This window comes from Oreochromis niloticus, linkage group LG23, assembly GCF_001858045.2.
Source record: "Oreochromis niloticus isolate F11D_XX linkage group LG23, O_niloticus_UMD_NMBU, whole genome shotgun sequence".
Lineage (NCBI taxonomy): Eukaryota > Metazoa > Chordata > Actinopteri > Cichliformes > Cichlidae > Oreochromis > Oreochromis niloticus.
The window spans coordinates 18,575,877-18,583,619 of NC_031986.2; the positions used below are offsets into that span (position 1 = coordinate 18,575,877).

Consider the following 7,743-nt stretch of genomic DNA (forward strand, 5'->3'; position numbering starts at 1 on the left):
TGTCACTCACGGGTCAGACTTCTGAGGTAAAAGGAACAGGACATATATACAGTACTGTGCAAAAGTCTTGAGCCACCCCTCATTTTTCCAGTGCAAAGACACATGGAAATACAGTATGTAAGGCAAAGCATTGGGATGGGGATTTGAGGAATTTTGAGGAATTTTTAAGGATTTGGCTCCTTTTTCTTCTTCCTGCTCAGTTTTTTCTCTTTTAGGGGTTCTTTGTTCTCCTGAGGGAGCGGGTGTCGGTAGCGCTGTTTAGGTGACTGGTACGTGTCGGCATAAATTGACCCACATTCAGTTTAAGGATCCACATTTTTCCAGCAAATTATTGCACTGTAATAATATCCATCAGTATTATTCACTTTACCTGTAAGTTGTAACTGCATGCAGCACAGCAATTCAGTGTATTTCCCTTTCATATCAGTCTGCTGAAAGTGAGTCTTTCTGCTGCTCTGCTTTTCTGTGACCCACCCATTCCTGTTTATCCTGCTTCATGTTCACATTATCTTGTGTGTAGCATTTTATTCCTATCTGTATCCCTGTTTTCTTTCTTCTTTGTTATTAATTGCTGCTGCAACCTCCCAGTTTCAGCACAGGTTTTTATCTTATCCAATAAGAGATGAGATGCCAAACTGACATGCTCTGAAGCTCTGTGCATCAGCGCCTGTAAGACTAGGTGTGTGCACGTATGCATCACGCTGAGGCTCCTCTGTCGGGCCAAACCTATACATCATCCCTAGTGACGGCGCCTCTGAGCGTCAGACCGGCTCAGGCTGGCCCTCCGGGGTCAGTCTCTTAAATGAGATTTCAGCACCACTGACCCGTGCTCTGCTCCTCTCACCTTTTGCCAGGAGAACAGGAATGACCTTTGACCCCGGGATCTGTGAGCAGCCACCGTCTTCCTCCAAGTGACGACCCGTCAGCTGCAGCCGACCGTGCCTAAGCCATGGCAGACAGAGTGTGCGAGTGTGGAGGTGAGGCCTCGGTGGGTGGAAGACCACAGAGGTGTGAAATGGAGAGTTAACTTTGGCAGTTTGGAAAAAAGAGGGACACCTTATCTCACCAAACTTCCAGGGATTACAGGTTTATTAATCTCCCTAATGTCTTAGTTGGCTAGCAAAATAGAACGTATTCACAGAAGAAGTGTGATTGCATTTCACAGCTAATAAAAACATTACGAATGAGTCAGAATTATTATTGGACTGGTATGAACTTGCTGTCATTCTCTTAGAGCCCCAATCTTCTGCCATTTCTACTGTTAGACCACAAGATTTTTAGAGCTGCCAATACAGTATGCTCTGTTCTAAGACCCGGAGTTTTTGTGAGGAAAGGTAAGCTGTATACATTACTGTTCCTATATTGGAGATGCTGCTAATGGCTTCTTGTCTCTTGACCATGGTAAGGGCTTTTAGTCGAATATGTTTATCTATGTTTTTTTCACCTAGGAGAAAAACAGCCATTATACCAAAAGTCCTCATGTGGCAGGAAACATAAGAAGGTGGTGGTCGTCAGACAGAAACAGTGAAACGTTGACTGGAGTGACACTGACACAGGCTGGCATTCATGTTTTCTGCATAGTTACAGCCTCAGACCAGGGCAGCTGTAGACACCATGACACGCTCCCACTGTTTTGTGAGTGTCAGCTAAGTTATCAACTAACTTTTGTAATGTTTTGCAACACCAACTGGTCACGGCAGATGGCTGCTGCTCCTTGAGCCTGGCTCTAATGGATGTGTCTTCCTGTTAAAAGGGAGTTTTTCTTTCTGACTGTCACCAAGTGCTAGCTCAATGGGGGTTTTCTCTCTAATATTTACCTTACAATGCAAAGCAATTAAGGTGACTTTTATTCAGAATTGATGCTATATAAATAAAATTGGAGCACAAACTTCTTACTAACAGCACAGAAAGCCATATTACTAGTTATTAGTACTGCAAAAGTCAATAACACCACAAGCATGGTTGATAGATACAGTTCTGTTACTCAAGTTGGCGGAGTTCAAACAGGAGACAGCGATCATCCACAATTTCCTCAAAGAATAAGAACAAGCTACTTTTAGCTGCACCCCTATTTCTTGTATTATTGCTTTGGCAGATCTTTACACCGGACGTCCTTCCTGAGGCACCAGTTTACCAGAGATCCAAATCCCAATGAGAAAGCAGGATACCTCTGATTGACATATGACCTGGTAATTAGAGCTAGAGGGTTACCTTGGCAACCAGAACCTGGACCGTTTGCCAGCAACATCACAGTGATGCACGATGAGCCACTCACTTCCAGTGTGGACGCAGCTGTCTGCAAATATGAAAACCACTACATTCCTTTGCTGCTAATAGATAATTTGAAGCCATGATACAAATTTAATGGGTTTAAGATGAGTTATATAATTTTTTTCCCTCTATAGTTGTCGCAAAGATGAATTTATCCATAGAGACATTTGGGGGTTTTTTGTACCAAGCTGTAAACATGTTTATTTCTGCTTTAAAGTTGGACATTTTAACATGGGACTCCATGGGCACTGACTCGCTTTTAGTTCGAGCCTCAAGTGGCCACTCAATGAACTGCAGTTTTCAACAGTATTTTTCATCTCCAGACATTCCTGCTTTAAAACTCACACTTAAGTCAAATTCATAAATGACATAAACATAACAAATTCCACCATTTCTTGCTTTGAATTTTAAATGACAATTTTCAGTACATAAGAGGGTGCTATTCATTGGATGTGTTAAAACTCAGAGCCTGATAATCCACAAGAACATACGGGCCTTAGCCTGCATATTACCCTATATGCCCTGGAGTTCAAGAGCTACACACACACACAGATATGCTATATAAAACAGCCTTTAATGTGCATATGTGCCGTTGTGTGCTTCTTTCCTGACATCTTGCAAGTGCTGTATGTATGTCATTAATTGAGTCTCCAGCTCCCTGGAGTGGTTAGCTCTACTTGTACTGGGAAGATAGAGAGGGAGATGGTCTTTGTGTGTATCAGTGTGTGCTCTTCACACACATAAACACACACAGACCCTGACCGCCTGATGATTATGCTTGATCAGTGTCAAACACAAACTACTGCAGCGGGTGCTTTGAAAAGGAGTATATTGTGTACTCGGGCTTCTTCAGACCCTTAGCGGTGGTTTTTACGCAGCGCCGATGATTTGTCCAATTCACCCAGATGTGAAAAACACAGAGATGTGAAAAATACAGTCTTTTTTTTAAGGGGGGGGGGGGGGGGGGGGGGTTATTCAGTGATAGAAGCAGCACAGACTCAAAAATCTTCTTAATTTCAAAGAAAAAAAAATCTGTGACACAGGTAAAGTGTCTGGTGTTTGCAGAGAGGTCATAACACACACACACACATACACACACCACCTCAGCTGAGACCGATAAAAATTTATCATCACTGCTAAATATAAAAGCCAGAAATGAACTTTTGATATTATACAGCTCATATACACAACGAGACCACAGTAACATTGCTTTTTCATAGGTGAAGAAAAATATAATCGATATAATTCAGCATCAGATGGCCTGTAAGTCTGGTTACCTGCACATATAATTCTTCCTCTTTTAGCTGCTCCCTTTAGGGGTCGCCACAGCAGATCATCTGCCTCCATCCCACCCCTCTCCCTAACATCCTCCTTTGTTGCACCAACCGTCTGCATGTTCTCTTTCACTACATCAAAACAAGAGTCTCCACGGTTTTCCTCTTTTTCTCTTTCCTGGCAGCTCCGTGTTCAACCTCCTTTGTCCACTATATCCACTATCCCTCGTCTGCACATGTCCAAACCATCTCGTCTCCCAGTGAAAATCTTTACATCTTCGGTTCTGCCATCTTTGGTTCCTGTCTTTTTTTTTTTAGTGCAACTGGCCTTAAAAAAATTCTCTAAAGGGAACAAACACAAAAAAGCATCATCAAAAGAGGAAGCATCCATCTGCCTCTGAAAATGCATAACTTGAAGACTTAATGAAATTTAACCTCTTTATTTACAGTGGGCCCACTGGCAGGGCCATTTTAAAATGACCAGAGACAAAATTCAAACAAGAAGAGAAGACAAGCTTTACAGGGATATTTGGTGTATTGTGGTAGCACAAGGCAGTCACAAGGTACTGCTGTCTGAACTATTTGTTATCATGTACACTACACATTACTGTACTCCTTAAAGTTTTTGAGCTAGAGCGAAAATTCAGATGACTCAAATTCAGATGACTAAAACTAAAAATTCAACCCCTGTACAGTTTTATGAAGGGGAAGATTATCTATAGGGATCAAAACTGTTATTTGTAGCAGAATGTAAGCAGGTCTATTTCTCCTGTAAAACTGGGGATTTTAAAATGGGAGACTATGGGGAAGCCTCTGAAGGAAGCCTCGAGTGGCTGTTAGAGGAACTGCAGTTTTTAGCGTGATTTAGATCTGAGGCGCTTAGGGATGTCTGAACTTTTAACTTCATTGCACCGTGATTGTGCCAGATTTGATCTCCTTCAACTGGAAAACCAACCAACTTCTTATGTAAGTGTAGCAATTAATCATCGTATCACAGAAGACTCAGAGAGACCCTCAGCGCTGAGGTAACACCGAGCAGGAGGACCTGATGAGGAAATACAATCCAGGAAGTCCAGTTGTAGAAAGAGAGAAACAGAAGCCAAAACACTGCACGACTCTTAATAATGCAACGAGACAGTCGAGTCTAGAAGATATCATGGTCGCAACAGTTTGACCTTTGCTCGCCGTGACCCCGAGGTTTAGGTTTAAATCCCCCAACAGGAACTTTTGTTGCACTGTTTTGACAGAGCCCCCTGTGGTGGCATCCGAGCCTCGTTTCCAGCCTGGCTTCATCAGCATGAATGAGAGGGTTGTGCTTTACACATGAGGTTCAAATTGGTGTGGACGCAGCCTTAGTCTTGTGGTGACTGTGTGCAACCACTTCACTTCAGTGTCTCAGTGAGGAATTTGGTAGTTTATTACAAAAAAAGGCCACTGGCGGCACACATGCTGGATCCTTTTGTGCATTATCATCCACTCAGATGTGTGTTCTGCCCAGTTTGGCGCCCAATAAATCTGTTAAAACTCCAAATTTTAGATCAAACTCTTAAAAGTTCTGCAAGAAGCCTGTCTGATTTATGTTGACTGCAGTTCGCTCGGCTCAGTGTGTTGACATGCGTGTCTTCATGTTGGTTTAAGAGAAGGAAAAAAGACAAAAAGAGACCGAGTTTGATTTGTTTTCCAGGGGCATTCAAGCCAAGCGAGGCCCAATCAGGGGCCCTCGCTGCTGAGATGAACGCGATAGGGGTAAATATTTGTATCTCAGCGGTGGACAAGCAGTGCTGAGGTCAGTCGTCTGGAATCCCTGGGTTGTTTAGAGACCACTGTTGTTACAGTTGGGCTTTTTTGGGTAAAAAAGGAGGCATGAGAGAGACAGGGAGAGAGGGCCAGACTCCCCGAGGGAGAAAACTGAGCACTAACACTAAAACAAAAGAGGAGATATGAAAAGAAGTGTGAAGTCTGGGGAGAGAAATGTGCATCTGCCACATGCCAGAAACCTCTACCAACCTCTGCATGTACACACAACTTCTTTATATTCAGAGGCAACATTCGTTTTACCACATTTAGAAAAGTTCACATGACATAAAAAGGGTCATATCAACAAGCAGCTGTGCACGTACACACATGGTTTATCGAGCTGTTTCAGGCTCATGGCAGTCCAAATGCTCTCTGCTAGAATATCTCTGCATGATTCACAGTTTAAACTGATAATGGTGTTTATTTTAAATGTTTTATTATTCTACTTTTATGTGCATTTTGTGGTAGCTGGTATTGTTTAAAGACATTTTTACCCCTAGATTTCACCAAATACAAACACAAATGAAAGATAAGTAGGCAAGAACAACATACTAATGAACATTTAACTTATTTTGGGCCTTGGTGTGACTCCTCAAGCCATTTTAGCTCCTGCTGCTTGAAGGACACCCTCTGTTTAGGATAGCAGTTGTCACAGTGTGGGTCAAACAACTGCAGGTGGGGCTTAAAGGGTCTGTGCTCAAGGTAGAGGAGTGGGTTGGATTTTGCCCTGGACCTGGTGACTCTTTCATGCAGGTCGGTCAGAGATCCCGTTGGTAAAAACCAGTCAATAGGGAAAAGTGGCCATTTGGTGATTTGCCAAGCAACAGTGAAACTGTGAAGATTGTGAAACCAGAAATAGAGAACATTTGGTGTCAAGGTAAAAGTTGCACATTTTGACTTGCCGGAGTAAGGCACAACTTTTACCATGAATGCAAAAGTTCTCTGATTTCTGGTATGCATTGCACTTATTCAAGTTTCACTACAGCTTGGTGTGAGTCTTTGCAGAAAAAATTGTCATCTTTGAAGCAAAGTACAGTGGACCTCGACAATATACAGGGTGGGCCATTTATATGGATACACTGTAATAAAATGGGAATGGTTGGTGATATTAAAGTCCTGTTTGTGGCACATTAGTATATGTGAGGGGGCAAACTCCTCAAGATGGGTGGTGACCATGGTAGCCATTTAGAAGTCGGCCATCTTGGATACAACTTATGTTTTTTCAATAGGAAGAGGGCCATGTGACACATCAAACTTATTGGTAATGTCACAAGAAAAACAATGGTGTGCTTGGTTTCAATGTAACTTTATTCTTTCATGACTTATTTACAAGTTTCTGACCACTTATAAGGTGGTGTGTGGTGCAGCACCCTCTTTGAAACCAATTTCACCTTGCAACAGCAACCTCCAGCAACTGGTCAAGGAATACTTTAACCTAGCAAGAACCGAGGTTGTTGTTGGTTGCCTTGTAGTGACTTTTTCTTCCTAAAATTCAACTCGGATCCCTTTTTGTTACTGATATTCAGATTTTGAAGGTGGGCAGGCCTGAAAAAGTTACCTTCAAATTTTTCTGCAGACATATATTTGAACAGCATGTGGGTGGGGCATCCTGAAATGAGCACATTACCTTGCTATGACATAAAAAATGTTTAAATGCCTCCACTTTTGTCTCACGGGGATTACATTTACATATACTGATGTCATTATGTTAAACTCTTCCCATGTTTAGTGTGAGCATCCACCACTGTAGCAGCATACATACACATATGATAGAAAGTGAGGAAAACCATAATGGCTGCAAATTAAGGGGAAGCTTAGTGATGACTCCAACATGAGAGGAGGCAATGAAAGAAATCACCTCTACTGTTTCTCCCCAGCCAGAGGAGAATGCAGCTGTAGCTGGGCACTTTGATGAAAACGAATCAGTGCGACTAGCTCTGCCTTGTAGGGATAGAGCAGTGAGCGACATTAGCGGGGGTGTCATGTTTGATTGGGGTTTATTAGCAGCGCCTGTATTGTTCTTGTTCGTCAACAGACTCCCAGGTAATGTGGTGATAATCGTTGCGGAAGCCTCCATCTGCTCATTTGGGGGAGAGGGCTGGGGAGCTGCCCTCGTTTCAAATCCATTTTCCCAGGTGCTGATGGGAGGCCGCGGGGTGTAGGGGTGGATGTAGGGAGGGAGGGAGGAGTGGGAGGGTGGGTGAGTGGGGGGAGTAACAGTGTAGAGCCCTCTGTTTCATTTACCCAGGAGTGTCAGCGCGCTCGGCAACCAGGTTGTCTTTGCTTGTACCGGCTAATGGTTCAAACCCAGCTGGCTCCAATTGGGAGCTGGGCTCTCGAGTAATACATTTTGCACTTTGGCTCGCTACCAAGTGTACAGCATTTCGATGCTGCATGCTAC

General features: G+C 43.1%; 1 long non-coding RNA gene across 1 annotated transcript; it reads left to right on the forward strand.

Moving 5' to 3' along the window:
- Positions 1-876: 876 nt before the first annotated feature.
- On the forward strand, positions 877-2,814 carry LOC112843720 (uncharacterized). Its single transcript, XR_003216185.1, has 4 exons — positions 877-1,086; positions 1,235-1,334; positions 1,449-1,635; positions 2,096-2,814. It is a non-coding gene; the product is annotated as an uncharacterized LOC112843720 (long non-coding RNA).
- The last annotated feature ends 4,929 nt before the right edge of the window (positions 2,815-7,743 follow it).